Genomic DNA, 16706 nt, shown 5'->3' on the forward strand with positions numbered 1-16706 from the left:
TTTCCATGAGAAAGTAAATGGCAGTATAAAACAACTTAAGGTACAAGAGGTGTTACAAGGTACCATTTGCTCATGCCTGGACAATTGCAGTAGCCGTGAGCATAGCTTTCTGCATTCCCTTTATTTCTCTACATAGTTGCATTCAGCAGCTAGAGTGATACCATTAGAACTTGAATATGCCACTCCTCTGTGCAGAACCTTTTAGTGGTTTACCATTTTACTCAGATTAAAGTTCAAAATTCTTACCCTGACTTTTAAGACTGAACTTATTCTTGATGGGTCACATCCAAGCTACACTTCAGAGCTTTTCTAATTGCCCCCAAGCAGAGCAAGCGTCAGTGCTTTGTAGCTGTAGTTCCTTCTGCATGGAACACTGCCCTCTCAGATGTCCACAGAGCTTGCTTCCTCATTTTTTTCCAGTCACTGCTCAAATGTCACCTGGCTCTTCTCTGACTACCATGTCAGTGAAATATTTTTACATGTCAAATGTGAAATGTAAGAGAGACTGTCTGGAGTAGTACTTATTATAGAGTAGGTGTTTAATAAATATTGACTCTCTTACAATACTTCCCATTTACTCCTGTGATAACCATGTGGTAAACAAAATTAAAGACTTGCAGCTATGAATTGTTTTTTTATTGATTGACTGATTGAGGCAGAGGCTCACTCTTGTCGCTCAGGCTGGAGTGCAGTGGCGCATCTCAGCTCACTGCAACCCCTGCCTCCTGGGTTCAAGCCATTCTCCTGTCTCAGCCTACCCAGTAGCTGATATTATAGGCGCCTGTCACCATGTCCAGCTAATTTTTGTATTTTTAGTAGAGATGGGGTTTCACCTTATTGGCCAGGGTGGTCTCGAACTCCTGACCCCAAGTGATCCACCCACCTCGGCCTCCCAAAGTGCTAGGATTATAGGCGTGAGCCACTGTGCCTGGTCCTATGAATTGGTTTTAAATTTTTAAGAAATTAATAATCCTGTAGTATCAGAAACCTTTGGTGTCTTCTTTCACATCTTCTGAGCATCACCTCTCATTTCTGACTTGGTTGTGGGGGGCAGTTTCATGCAATCTTCCACATTCTTCTCCCTGACAGCTTCTCCTCTCCCACATTTACCAGGCCTCTTTGCTTTCTTCCCTGAGGTTCTTTGGACTTCACACATTCCAGCAGTAGCTCTCTCAGCTCCTGTCCTGCACAGCTTTGAAGTGCTGGTAAGTCAACACATCTGGGCCCTTCAACCAAGGGGTGACAGTCGCTGATGGATAAATGCTCTTGCTTCTTACACTTGAGCAAGATAGTTTTGTAGGCCATTCTGTGTGTTTTTCAAAAAGTTCCAGTGAAATTGAATTCTGGTTTCTCACAACAGCAACTTCAATAACACATTCTTGTATTATGTCTATATTCTCCCTTCCATTCTCTCATTGTTTCTCACTAGGATCACATCCCAAATTACCTGTCCCCACATAAGTTAGTTGTCTCAGGTTTTGAGGGAAACCAAGCTAAGAAATTTAATGTAAGAAGAAAGTCTAGAATGCAGCTCCTCAGAACTCTGGAAGTGGGTTACTTTGCAGTCAGATGACAACAAGGACTTCCTTAGTGATATTAAGGGGAGGACATGTGCATGGCCCAACAATTAAAGCTCTTTTTTACTAAAGCCGATATGACTACTGCCTCTTTGGATGTCCAGCCCATCAGCAGCAAAGATTGATGGTAAATTCCATAAGGAGAGCAATTACACAAAAGTTCTTCCTTCCTGGAGAGAGCCGTGCTTTGTACTTACGGAACTGACACTTTCCTTGATATGACTGGTCTTGTTCGTGGTGCCTCTGCCAGTACCATTATATAATAGAGTTACAAACACATGATTGACTTTCTTTCTTTCCTTCTTTCTTTCTTTCTTTCTTTCTTTCTTTCTTTCTTTCTTTCTTTCTTTCTCTCTCTCTCTCTCTTTCTTTCTTTCTTTCTTTCTCTTTCTCTTCCTTCCTTCCTTCCTCTTTCTTTCTCTCTTTTCCTTCTTTCCTTTCTTTCTCTCTCTTTTCCGTCCTTCTTTTCTTTTTTCTTTCTTTCCTCCTTCCTTCCTTTCTTTTTTCTTTCTTTCCCTTCCTTCCTTCCTTCCATCTCCTCCCTCCGTCCCTCCCTCCCTTCCTTCCTTCCTTCCTTCCTTCCTTCCTTCCTTCCTTCCTCTCTTCCTCTTTCTTTCTCTCTTTCCCTCCCTCCATCCCTCTCTTCCTTCCTTCCTTCCTTTCTTCCTTCTTTGACACAGAGTCTCACTCTGTTGCCCAGGCTGGAATGCAGTGGCACAACCTCTGCCTCCCAGGTTCAAGTCATTCTCCTGCCTCAGCCTCCCCAGTAGCTGGGATTACAGGTGCCTGCCACTACACCTGGCTAATTTTTTTGTATTTTTGGTAGAGACATGGTTTCACCATGTTGGCCAGGCTGGTTGTGAACTCCTAACCTCAGGTGATCTGCCCACCTCAGCCTCCTAAAGTGGTGCAATTACAGGCATGAGCCACCACACCCAGCCCAAACACATGATTTTCTGAAGTATTGCCTCCAGCTAAAGGACACACTTTATGGTAAAAGAGGTGTGACAATGACACATGACCATGGAATTCCACTGGTCCTACCATATATTGTATCAACTGGAGGAAATTGGCCTGATAGAACACTGACATTGTTTTGTGAACATCAGCAAGTATCCTTTTCAGGAACAGTGCTCAGATAGGGTTGAGATGCCATCACTCCTGACACACACACACACACAGACCTACACACACACACACCTGGCCCTTGGAAAGTTTGGTGGCGTTAACACCCCCAGGCAATGATCCACCAATGGGGAATGAGCACCTATGGATAAATGCCTTCCATTTCCCAGGGGCAATTTTTGGGGAGGTGTTTTTTATGTATTTTAGGATGGCCTAGATAATCAAGTCACGTGACTTGGGGGAGCGAGAAAGAGAAACCAGCAGTGGAGACTTAGAAGAAGCAGCTATTGACATAGGATGGGTCAAGGAATGTACAGTCTTCTAAAAGCCAGGTGAAAACAATGTTTAAAGGAGGAAGGAGTGATCAACAATGTCAGTTCGTGTCAATTGGTGTTACTTAGTCATGTGTCTGTGAAGAATCATCTTGCATAGTTAAGCCTCATGTTCTAGTGTCAGATTAAATTTAAATCCTTGCACCACCCTTGCTCTTTGAGTGTCTTTGTGCAAATTGCTTAAATTGTCTAAGTCTCAATCTCCCCATCTGTGAAATGGGAATGACAGTAGTACCTACGTGGTAAATTGTGGTGATGAGTAAGTGAAAGATGTTTAAAGATGGTTAAATGGTTAGCACAACACCTATTACCTGACAAACACTTAGTAAAAGTTAGCTATTAATATTTTTATTAATATAACCTACTATCATTAGAATAATCATTTATATATAGTCATCAGTTGTCACTTTTCTAGCTCTTCCATAAGGAATAGGTTATATAGCATTTTCAAACTAGGAAGTTCATTGATAGATATATGGTTCCAGATGCACTGAGCAGAAAAACTAGTTAATTTGATTTTCATTAAATATCCATTTAATAAATACTTATTGAGCACTTACTCTGCATGTTACTGGGTATTGTGGATATGTGGATGACAAGACAGACATGGATCCCTGCCCTCACAAAGCTCACAGCCTTGTGTGGTGGAGATAATTAATTACACAAGTAATTATAGTGTGATTTGTGTTAATGATAAGGGAATTAACTACAGGATGCAATGGGAGCTATAGGCTATGCTAATGAGGCTGTGGTTATAGATTCAGTTCCCCTGTAGGTTGCTTGACTTCCAGGGCTATCAGCTTTTCTCTGCTGTCTCCTAAATGGATAGAGGTTCACAGAACTGGGCCACCTGGACACCAGCCATGACTCCTCTTCTTTCCCAGTACTGATAATTGGCATGGGGCAAAATTCTTTATAAAGAGGTAGCATGTGTAATGAGATGGAGAAATATTTTGCTCGTTTAACACCTGGCTTTTGAATCCCTTTTGGGTCAAAGTTTCTGTGTTTTGTTTTCTTTTTGTAAGAAGTAATTTGATTAGCCTCTTAGAAGATTATTCTTAAACTGCCTTCCATGGAGGGTTAGTCTTATTAACATGAAGTTCTTTTTATTTCCAGAACAGTGCTGTCCAATAGGAATATAATATAAGCCATGGAAGCTACTTTAAATTTTCTGCTAGTTACATTAAAAAGGTGAAATGAGGCTGGGTGTGGTGGCTCATGCCTCTAATCCCAGCACTTTGGGAGGCCAAGGCAGGCGAATCACTTGAGGTCAGGAGTTCAAGACCAGCCTGGCCAACATGGTGAAACCCCATCTCTACTAAAAATAAAAAAAAATTGGCAGGGCGTGGTGGCGGGCACCTGTAATCCCAGCTGCTCAGGAGGCTGAGGCAGGAGAATGGCTTGAACCAGCGAGGCAGAGGTTCCAGTGAGCTGAGATCATGCCACTGCAGTCCAGCCTGGGCAACAGAGTGAGTCTCTGTCTCAAAAAAAAAAAAAAAGGTGAAATTAATTTTAATAATATATTTATTTAACTCAGTATAACCAAAATATTATCGTTTCAACATGCAATCAATATAAAAAGTTGTTAATGAAATACTTCAACATCCTTTTTTTATACAAAATCTTGGAAATCCAGTGTGTATTTCACACTTCCAGTACATTTTGGTTTGGACCAGCCACATTTCAAGTGCTCAGTAGCACATATGACTACTATCTACCACTCGGGACAATGGAATTTTAGAGCACTTTAATTCTTGTTCACCACTTGGAAGGTGATGAAGTTTAAAGTGCTAGAGAAAATCCAGGCTGGGCGCAGTGGCTCACATTGCCTGTAATCCCAGCACTTTGGAAGGTCAAGGCAGGCAGATCTCTTGATTCCAGGAGTTCAAGACCAGTCTGGGTAACATGGCAAAACCCTGCCTCTAGAAAACAAACAAACAAACAAAACAAAAATAAAATCAGCTGAGTGTGGTGATGCATGCCCGTAGTCCCAGCTACTCAGGAGGCTGAGGTGGGAGGATCCCTTCAGCTTGGGAGGCGGAGGTTGCAGTGATCCCAGATTGCACCACTGCACTCCAGCCTGGGTGACAGAGTGAGACCCTGTCTCAGAAAAAAAAAAAAAAAAAGGAAAGAAAGAACAAACGAACCAAGGATGGAGAGAATAAAGAGAATCACCAGCGTGATATGGCTGAGAAGGGAGCTTTTGGGAGACTATAGGTTCTGTATCTAACTGGAGTATTTAAGTTGTTTTATGGAGGCTGTGATTTATAATTCCACCACTTCATATTCTTAAAAAGCTTCAGTAAATCTGCATTGTTCATTAATGCCCTGCATAGGTGCATTATTTCAGATGAATTTAAAGAAGGCTAAATTCTGTGGCCAAGTGGGTGTGGAGTAAAAATAAAGATGGCTCCCAGGGATGTAGGAGCAAGTGCGTGAGAACTGCTAAAGCTTGTTTTTACATAAGATAAGCATTACTTCCTCCACTCCTCTACTGTGAAGTCTTGAAGGGTTTATGACACTAATTGTTCAACCTAAATAAACATTTATTAGGCTGTTCTTTATGGCTGCAATTAGAACTTTTGAGAAACAGCTGCATTTTGCAACTTTGTTCTTTCTTGACTTCTGTATTACTGCACTGACTGGTTCTCCTACCTCACTGTTCCTTGTCCTGTCCTCAAAATGTTCATGTTTGTCTCTGTTTTCCTGATCTTTTGTATAAACTCCTCTTCAGGAAATCAATTTAATTTAAGATTACGGACTTGTCCCCTATGTTTATATCTGTGTAATTAACTGCTCACCTATGCTTTATTCTCATTTTTCAAACTGCTTGTTAGACATTGGATGCAGTGATGTAACCCTGTAGTCATCCTAAGTGTGAACTCAGTTTCTTTCACAAAACAGTATTTTCCCTCCTCCTTTCTTTTCCTTTCAATAAAACTCTAATTATTTGTTATCACTATTTCTTTTTCTCTGTCCGTTCTAGAGGTTGAGTATCCCTTATGTGAAATGCATGGGACCAGAAGTGTTTCACAGATTTTAGATTTTTTAAAAATTTTGGAATATTTGCATATACATAATAAGATATCTTGAGGCTGGGGCCCAAGTCTAAACACAAAATTCATTTATGCCTTATAAATACCTTATACACATAGCCTGAAGGTAATTTTAAACAATATTTTAAATAACTTTGTACATGAAACGAAGTTTGTGTTAAGTACTTATGTGTGGAATTTTCCACTTGTGATATTATGTCAGTGCTCAAAAGTTTTGGATTTTGGAGCATTTCAGATTTCAGATTTTCAGATTAGGGATATTTAACTTGTATTAGTTCACTTTGGTCCATCTTGTGTATATAAGTAACTGTATTAGCTTTCTATTGCTGCTATAACAAATTACCACAAGCTTAGTGGCTTGAAAACCACACAGTTTTTTTATTTTACAGTTCTATAGGACAGAATTTCAAAGTGGATCTTGGGTGGGTACAGTGGCTCATGCCTATAATCCTAGAGCTTTGGGAGGCTGAGGTGGGAGGATAGCTTGAGGACAATAGTTTGAGATCAGCCTGAGTAACATAGAGAGTAGAGTAGAGTAACATCTCTACTAAATACATACATACATACATACATACATACATACATACATTACATACAAACATAATGAGCCTCACTGGGATACAATCAAATGGTCAACAGTGCTGCATTCCTTTTGAAGCGGCTATGTTGTCTGGTGTATATACCCGGGGTTCGTAGTCTTGCACCAGGAAAATTTAGGACACAGACATGCATGAAGAGTTTAGGGGTGGAGGCTTAATAGGCAGAAGAAAAGAGAAAGAAAAACAGCTCTCTCTATAGAGAGCGGCCTTCTGAGCAGAAAAGACCAGCTGGCAGTGAATGTGCCAGATTTTATAGTCCGGTTTGAGGAGGTGGTGTCTGATTTAGTGGGGCTCACAGATTGGTTCAATCAGGTATGATGTTTACATAGCACAAGGGGAAGACTGGTCGCCCCACCGTAATCTTATGCAAATGAACTCTCCCCTTGGTCAGTGCTGTCTTGTCTGCTCCTTACTGTACACGTAAGGCAGAGAAGGGTAGATGGAGCCGCCATCTTGAACATGGTACTAGTCCCTAGTTCCTGCCGTCATTCACCCACGGAAGCTCCCAGCTTGCTTGTCTATTCTATGTCTACAGCTCGACTTTACAGGCTGCTCTTTGTTAGGAAATGATTTGGGGCTGCTTTTCATTGAAAAGAAAAGCCTTACTGAGGATTCCCATACCCTTACTATCTGCCTAAGTGATATCTTCTTAACTCCTATATCACTTTCTAGGGGCTCTAGGGGAGAGTTCATATTCTTTCTTTCTCCATCTTCTAGAGGTTATCCCTATTCCTTGGCTCGTTGTCCCCTTCCATTTTCAAAGCCAGCAAAGCCATTTGAGTCTTTCTCACATGGCTTCAGTGTGTACTGACTCTTCCGCCTCCTCTTATACATTTTAAAGATCCTTGTGATTATACTGGGCTCACTCAGATAATCCAGGATAATCTCCTTTTTTTTTTTTTTTTATTATACTTTAAGTTCTAGGGTACGTGTGCACAACATGCAGGTTTGTTACATAGGTACACATGTGCTGTGTTGGTTTGCCGCACCCATTAACTCGTCATTTACATTAGGTATTTCTCCTAATGCTACCCTTCCCCCATCCCCCACCCCAGGACAGACCCCAGTGTCTGATGTTCCTAGCCCTGTGTCCAAGTGTTCTCATTGTTCAGTTCTCACCAGTGAGTGAGAGCATGTCCTTGTGATGGTTTGCTCAGAATGATGGTTTCCAGCTTCATCCATGTTGCTACAAAGGACATGAACTCATCCTTTTTTATGGCTGCATAGTATTCCATAGTGTATATGTGCCACATTTTCTTAATCCAGTCTATCATTGATGGACATTTGGGTTGGTTTCAAGTCTTTGCTATTGTGAATAGTGCTGCAGTAAACATACGTGTGCATGTGTCTTTATAGTAGCATAATTTATAATCCTTTCGGTATATACCCAGTAATGGGATTGCTGGGTCAAATGGTATTTCTAGTTCTAGATCCCTGGGGAATCGCCACACTGACTTCCACAATGGTTGAACTAGTTTACCATTCTTTTACATTTGCTGAGGAGTGCTTTACTTCCAACTATGTGGTCAATTTTGGAATAAGTGCAATGTGATGCTGAGAAGAATTTATATTCTGTTGATTTGTGGTGGAGAGTTCTGTAGATGTCTATTAGGTCTGCTTGGTGCAGAGCTGAGTTCAATTCCTGGATATCCTTGTTAACTTTCTGTCTCATTGATCTGTCTAATGTTGACAGTGGGTTGTTAAAGTCTCCCATTGTTATAGTGTGTGGTAGTCTAAGTCTCTTTTTAGGTCTCTCAGGACTTGCTTTATGAATCTGGGTGCTCCTGTATTGGGTGCATATATATTTAGGATAGTTAGCTCTTGTTGAATTGATCCCTTTACCATTATGTAATGGCCTTCTTTGTCTCTTTTGATCTTTGTTGGTTTAAAGTCTGTTTTATCAGAGACTAGGATTGCAACCCCTGCTTTTTTTTGCTTTCCATTCACTTGGTAGATCTTCCTCTATCCCTTTATTTTGAGCCTATGTGTGTCTCTGCATGTGATATGGGTCTCTTGAATACAGCACACTGATGGGTCTTGACTTTTTATCCAATTTGCCAGTCTGTGTCTTTTAATTGGGGCATTTAGCCCATTTACATTTAAAGTTAATATTGTTATGTGTGAATTGGATCCTGTCATTATGATGTTAGCTGGTTGTTTTGCCCATTAGTTGATGCAGTTTCTTCCTAGCATCGATGGGCTTTACAATCTCGCATGTTTTTGCAGTGGCTGATACTGATTATTCCTTTCCATGTTTAGTGCTTCCTTCAGGAGCTCTTGTAAGGCAGGCCTGTTGGTGACAAAATCTCTCAGCATTTGCTTGTCTGTAAAGGATTTTGTTTCTTCTTCACTTATGAAGCTTAGTTTGGCTAGATATGAAATTCTGGGTTGAAAATTCTTTTCTTTAAGAATGTTGAATATTGGACCCCACTCTCTTCTGGCTTGTAGGGTTTCTGCCGAGATACCCGCTGTTAGTCTGATGGGCTTCCCTTTGTGTGTGACCCAGCCTTTCTCTCTGGCTGCTGTTAGTGATAATCTCCTTTTTTTAAGGTCAGTTTGTTCCAGGATCAAACCCAGGGCTGGGCTGTTTATTCCTGTGGGCCAGTAATGGGATGCAGATGAACTGGGAAGGAGGGGAGTTTATTCCTGTAACCAGGTACAGGGAGAAGGCCTGTAAAATATCACCAGACAAACTCAAAATTATAAAGTTTTCCAGAGCTTATATACCTTCTAAGGTATATGTATACGTGTAAGTGTACATTCATCTAAAGTGATAAGTGATTAACTTCTTCTAATCTATAACTAAGATCTGAGTCCAGAAGACCTTCCTCTGGAGCCTCAGTACATTTACTTAATCTAAATGGGTCCAGGTGCTGGGATGATTGCCTTATCTTCTCCCCTGCCAAATCATGGAGGTGTGGGGAGTTCCTTCAGACCCAATAAACTTGTTTGCAGAGGCCTGGGGAATTTCTTCAGACCCCCAGTAAAAGTTGTTTAATCTTAAACGGGTCCTGTTAAGAATTCCTTCATTATCTCGTCATGCTTCAAGGCCCAGGAGAGGCCTAGGCAAAACTCTTGATGGGCTTTTGTTACATTCCAGCCTTTGTATAAGGGCACTGGCTGTCTCAGCTTTTAATATTTAACTTCATCACTCGGTCAGTGCTGAAACAGTTGTTATGGAGGCCTGCCTGTTCAGCCTTTATGAAGACCTGGTCTGCAGAAGTTGATTGAAGCCCATCCATACATTTTGAGGCCCCATTCCATTGGAGATCTCTGAGTTATCTCCCTTAAGGGGTGAGGAAGCTTGGAGATTTATCCTCCACCTCCTCCCATTGAATGAGGACCTTTTGTAAGTTTGTTAACTCCCCAACAGTTTATTTCTACCCTTCCCCATGCCAGTAAGCAAATCTAGGAGAAAGCACCCAGGCAGAGGGTAAGTAGGATAACAGGAGCCCTCCTGTGGTTGAAGAACTCTCTGTTGATTGACTCATCACAGTGCGTGAGAGTGCATGCTGTGGGGGAACTGTGGAGCATCTCAGTAAGCAAGTATTAGAAAGGATTTACGGGATTTGGTCTCATGTCAGGTAACAAGGAAGAGGTTCTAGGAAGTGGAGATTTGCTCTGGGATTTTCTGTTGCCAGAAAACATAGATCATCCTATGTCTGGATATCTTTAGAATTCTTTTTTTTTGAGATGGAGTCTCGCTCTGTCACCCAGGCTGGAGTGCAGAGGCACGATCTTGGCTCACTACAACCTCTGCTTCCCAGGTTCAAGTGATTTTCCTGCCTCAGCCTCCTGAGTAGCTGGGATTACAGGCTCGTGCCACCATGCTCGGCTAATTTTTGTATTTTTAGTAGAGATGGGGGTTTCACCATGTTGGTCAGGCTGGTCTCGAACTCCTGACATCATGATCTGCCCACCTCATCTTCCCAAAGTGCTGGGATTACAGGCATGAGCCACCACTGCTCCCGGCCTAGAATTCTTACCTTGAAGGAGGGAAGAACAAAAGCAAGCTACAGCTGTAATTGGTAAAGAAGTAATTCTCACTTATATTAGCCCAGATAGAGATGTTTGTTCACTTTGGGAGTTTAGACAATGTTCTTGTTTTTGTCTGAGTTCAGACATCATCACCAAGTGGTCTTGTGTTCATTTTGATCCGTCACTGTCATGGAGTAGACTTGTCCACTATTGGTGTTCTGTGAAACTGGTTATGATCAACAGAAGGACAGTGTGTCTTATTGGATAGTACCAGTCAATCTCCCAGCTATCAGGAGCTGCTTTTCTTTTTCTCACTACTATGGTCATGTACTGGCATGGTGAGTGCCAAGACAAGTGAGACTCCTACAGCATCCACTACTATTCACTTTCTTCCATTCTATAGATTGCTGCTGGGTAGGTATTGATATTTTTACAATATTTCTTTTACCATAGTTTTACCATGTGTATTAGTTTTCTTTAGTGCAAAACAAGTTACTGCAAACTTAGCAGCTTAAAACAACACCTATTTATGAGCTCATAGTTTTGTAGATGAGAAGTCTGGATATGGGTTGACTGGATTCTCTGCTCTGGGTCCCATAAAACCAGAATCAAGGTGTTGGTTAGGACTATCGTCTTATCTAGAGCTGAGAGTCTTTCTTCAAGCTCATTCAGGTTGTTAGCCAAATCCAATTCTTTGCACTTATTGGACTGAAGTCCCTGTTTCCTTGCTGGCTGTCAGCTGACGGGCCTCTCTCTGCTTCTGGAGGCTGCCTGTGATTCTTAGCCAACTGGTTCACTCCATGTACAAAGTCAGGTGTGTCAAAACCTTGTGTTTCAAAACCCTGATTTTCTCTGTCTCTGACTGCTAGACCCAGATCTAAAGGGCTCATGAGATTAAGTCATGTCTAAAAGGATAATCTCCCTTTTGATTAAGTCAGATCAATTGATTAGTAACCTTAATGATGTTGGAAAAATCCCTTTTGCCATATGATATCACATTTTAAACTCAGATTATTTCAAGAATCATTCACGTTTTTGCGTTCATCAATAAAGCATTTATTGTTATTGCTGAAGTAAAATTCCATTTCAAGAAATATTATTTATCATTTCACTGTTAATGAAAATTTAGGCCATTTCCAGGTTTTGGCTGTTACTTGTCAGGATGCTGTTGAGCATTCATGTTACAAGTGTTTGTGTGGACCTATGTTGCCATTTCTCTTGGGTAAATATTAATACCTAGAAGTGGACTAGTTTTGTCACATAGCTGTGTATTTAACTTTTTAAGAAACTGCTGGCCAGGCACGGTGACTCATGCCTGTAATCCCACCACTTTGGGAGGCCGAGGTGGGCGGATCACCTGAGGTCAGGAGTTCGAGACCAGCCTGGCCAACATGGTGAAAACCTGTCTCTACTAAAAATACAAAAATTAGCCGGACATGGTGGCAGGTGCCTGTAATCCCAGCTACTCGGGAGGCTGAGGCAGGAGAATCGCTTGAACCCAGGTAGCAGAGGTTGCAGTGAGCCGAGATCATGCCATTGCACTCCAACCTGCAGGACAAGAGCAAGACTTCGTCTCAAAAAAAAAAAAAAAGAAAAGAAAAGAAAAAGAAACTGCTAAACTATTTTCCAAAATGCTTATACCATTTTACATTCCCAACAGCAGTAGATGAGAATTCTATTCACTTCCCATCCTAGCCAAAAGACTGGTCCAGTCTTTTTCATTTTAGCCATTTTAAAAGGCTTAGTAGTATCACACTGTGGTTTTAATTTGCAATTCTATAGTGCCTAATAATATTAAATACTTCTCATATGCTTATTAACTTATTGAGCATCTTTTCATATGCTTTATTGACTTCTGTAGATCTTCTTTGGTGAAGCATTTATTCACATTTTTTGCCCATTAAAAAAAATGTTTTTAACCTTTAAAATTTTTTCAACTGTTTTATTTCTTTTTAAAAATTTTCTATAGTTAGGATGTAAAACCTAATGTTTTCATATACATTTACATAGTGAAATGATTACTACAGTCAGGCAAATTAACATATTTATAACCTCCCATAGTAAGCTTTTCTTATTATCACATTTTGAGAATTCTTTATATATTCTAGATCCAAGCCATTTTATCAGAAATGCAGCTTGCAAATATTTTACTCCATGCTGATGCTTGTTTTATCATTCTTTTCATGATGTCTTTTGAAGAGAAATTCTTAATTTTGATGTGTGTAATATTAATTAATTAATTTATTTTTGATGGATTGTGCTTTTTGTGTCATAGCTATTAGGTTGTTGCAAAAGTAATTGTGATTTTGGCCATTACTTTCCATGGGAAAAACTGCAATTACTTTTGCAGAAACCTAATAATGTATCTTTGCTTCAGTGTCACAAAGATATTTCCTATTTTACTTTAGAAGTTTTCAGTTTTAGGTTCTACATCTAGGTCTGTGATCCATTTTGAGTTAATTTTCACATATATTTTGAGGTCTTTAGTTCATCTTTGTTTTTGAAAGTTATTTTCACTGGATTTTAACTTCTAGGATGATGGATGTTTTTCTTTCAATACTTTCGTGATGTTGCTGCACTCTCCTCTTGCTTGCGTTGTTTCCAATGAGAAATCTGCTTCTCAGGACACACTAAAGATGAAAATTACTCTTTTGGAGTTTTGTTGTTTTTCGTCTATTTTCTGGACACAGATTGTGACCATTTGCTAACTGGAAGTACATTATCTTAAAACAAGTGAAATGTAAATTCCTGTCGAAAAGTGATTGTTTGATATTTCCAGATGAATTCAATAAATAAGGTCTTCCAGAGATATAAAGAACTTTCAATTTTTGTTGTAGTGGTTGATCCAGGAAAATGTATCATAAATTCTAGAAGCTTCATGTTGGTGTCCTAGGAGACAATATTACAGCAGAGATTAGACAGCCACTCTGCATCTTTGGAATAAAACAATTGCTACTTAGCAGAACCCAGAGTTAGACAAATCAGTCTTGTACCTATTTGAAAGGAAGAAGTATTAAAGAAAATAAATCTTTATCAACAAATTTCATCTCAAATGCTGTTATGGAAATGCAAGTTTCAATTCATTTATATAATTGAATAAAGTAAAATTTATAGTTATTTTCAAAGCTTTCATTTGGCTATAACATATGTTAAATTTTTATTTTAGATCTTTTAAAAATTGACTTAGTAATCAATAAATTAAAAGATTTTATTATAATATTAATCTGATATGTGGAAATCATACTAATTTTGGTTAGTTGTAATTGTAGTTAAAGGCAGTTTGCTACATTTAATACTAGAAAGTATGCAAAAATCTAAAATCAACATGTGAAATGCATTCTACTGTTTTTGCAAAGAAATTAATAGCATAACATATACATACATTAAATATACATAACATATAAAATATATGAAATAATATTTATATAATTGATATAAAAACTGCTTTCAAAATATATTGTATTTTTGCATTTTAAAGAAACAAAGAGTCAAAGAACTTGTAAAGAATTTGTTCAGTTTCTGTTTATAGCTAATACTGGACTAATTCATGACGGAAAGATAGGTGGAAATAACTATTTCTGTGTCCTCTGTACTCCAGAAAAAAAATTTCTACAGTTGAATAAATACAGTTAAATGAAGTCCGAAGAGTATATGTTGCAGATATTTCTTTTAATCTTTTAAGATATTTGAATGTAATATTTAAAGACACAATTACTTCTTTAAGCTTTAAGGCTAAAGTTCTTAAACAGAAAGACAATCATCAACGACCAGAAAAGCAATCCAAAAAGCCATAATGATAAATGCATAACTCTAGATGAATATTAGCTCACTTTTTCATGAGTCACTAATGTTACTAATGACTTAGCAATCCTAGTTTACTTTATTGTATTATTATGCATGCTAAGATTCTTGTTATTTCTGTACAGAGGAAGAGGAAAATACAAGAATTTTCTTTGTATTTTCTGAGAATGAGGTTTGATGTGATGAAGGTTTTTCATGGCTTTTTGAATTAGTTTTTTTTTTTAAAAACTGGTCTTATAAGAAATTTGTACTCAGCTTATGTTTATTATGAATCGTTTCTTCTTTGAGTCATGTTTGTCACATCCTTGAATTGCCAATATGGTTATCCCATATCATAAAAATATACTGTCTTTCTATTGGAGTTGTTACTGAGTTATTGTTCATTTCAAAGGTATAATCAAGTTCATAAATTGCTAATATGACTATTGAATTTAAAGAAACATTCTTGTCTCTTTTCTCAATAATCCTTTTACCAGCTCCCTTCCCTACCTCAGAAGTTCTTTGAATCAATTTTCATCAGAACAAAATAATTTGTGACCATGGTTCAGCTGCCTTTAGTTTGCTTTCATCACAATAGTCTTTCATAAAGTAAGCTCTTTTGTGTGTATGTGTATATATGTGTGTGTATGCACATACACACACACAGATATATCTTCTGTTTTTCTATTTCTACTTTGTGTGATTATTTTGATGTGATTTAGGTCTTAACAGTAATCTAACTTCTTTTAGAAATAGAATGGCCAGCTTTCATTCGTTTGGACATTTAGGATTATATAACTCATATGGAAAAGAAATATTACTTTAAATGTCTTCTTGTAGCAATAGCCTATTGGATTCATCAGGGAGGAATAAAAGGCGGTCAGGACCAGCATAGCTTGAAGAAAAATAGTAGTATTTTGGTTTCTTCCATCTTAGCATGTCATGATGTAGAAAGAAGATGGTGTAATTTTTTACCCTTTAAAAAAACTTGTGTGGTCTTAAGTTGATAAAAATAATGGAATAATAACAGTGTATTTTCCAGGCTTGTGACATAATAGGAGAAGTTTTAGTTACACGTGTGGCAGCATAAATAGCTAAGGGACTGGGGAATGAGCCTGGCTGGCACCACTTAAACGTTAGACACAAGCTCTATTTCTAAGAGCATGCTGCTGAATATAACCTGTGTGAAGAATACCTGATTCTGGGAGGATAGATGCTTCACTTTAACAAAAATTTTCATATTATCTTAAAGGCTATTCTTTTTTTTTTCTTTTTTTTTGAGACTGATCTCACTCTGTCGCCCAGGCTGGCATGCAGTGGCAGGATGTCGACTCACTGCAACCTCCACCTCCTGGGCTTAAGGGATTCTCCTGCTTCAGCCTCCTGAGTGGCTGAGACTACAGGCACGTGCCACCATGCCTGGCTAATTTTTGTATTTTTAGTAGAGACGAGGTTTCACCATGTTGGCCAGGCTCCTCTCAAACCCCTGATCTCAAATGATCCACCCTCCTCAGCCTCCCAAAGTGCTGGGATTACAGGCCTGAGCCACCACACCCTGTTAAAGGAGCTTGATGGAGCTTTGAGAATACCAAGACTTGGACGCAAGCTGCATCTGCTTGTTTTAGATTTTTTGGGTGGCACTGTCCACTGATCTTTAACTATTATTGTTGCTGTTATCTCTGAGCCTGAATACTGTGCCATTCTTTCTTTAAAGCCAATTTGAGGCTTTAAATTACTACAGTATTTTCAGTTGTGTGGAAGAGTAAGCGTTATCCACTGTAGTGCCAAACTTAGTCTTTCACCACCTGATGGGAATTGGCATTTGGTGTGTGCTAGTGCTTACTTCTTACCTGTCACGCATAGCATCAGGGGTTTTAATTGTTTTCTTTGCATACATTTGACGAGGGTAGTATATTTGAATAATCTAAGTAGCCAAGTTAGTTATGTATTGAATTAGCTGATTAAGCCAGGTAATCCCTCTGAAATGTTTTTTGTTAGTAAGAAAGAAGATGATAATGAAAAGATTCATCTTTGGTTCCAATCCAAGTATAGTATCCTGCTGGGATAATGGTTTTGCAGCAGTACAGTCTAATAGCTTGTTAGTTAATAAGCTTTCAGCACCAAAGTGATTGCAAATAAACAGAATTGGACTCTACCTTTGAAATAATACTTATCACTAGCTATTGATATCTATTAACTTCTGTGTGAAACTATAGGTACACACACATATGCATATCACAGTATGGATGTGTATGAGTG

At 39.0% G+C, this 16706-nt stretch overlaps 1 pseudogene; it reads right to left on the reverse strand.

The window, feature by feature from the left end:
* Positions 1–11831: 11831 nt before the first annotated feature.
* LOC134739676 (uncharacterized) overlaps positions 11832–16706 on the reverse strand; it is a 74878-nt pseudogene continuing 70003 nt past the window's right edge.

This window comes from Pongo pygmaeus, chromosome 5 (genome assembly GCF_028885625.2).
Source record: "Pongo pygmaeus isolate AG05252 chromosome 5, NHGRI_mPonPyg2-v2.0_pri, whole genome shotgun sequence".
In the NCBI taxonomy this organism is placed as follows: domain Eukaryota; kingdom Metazoa; phylum Chordata; class Mammalia; order Primates; family Hominidae; genus Pongo; species Pongo pygmaeus.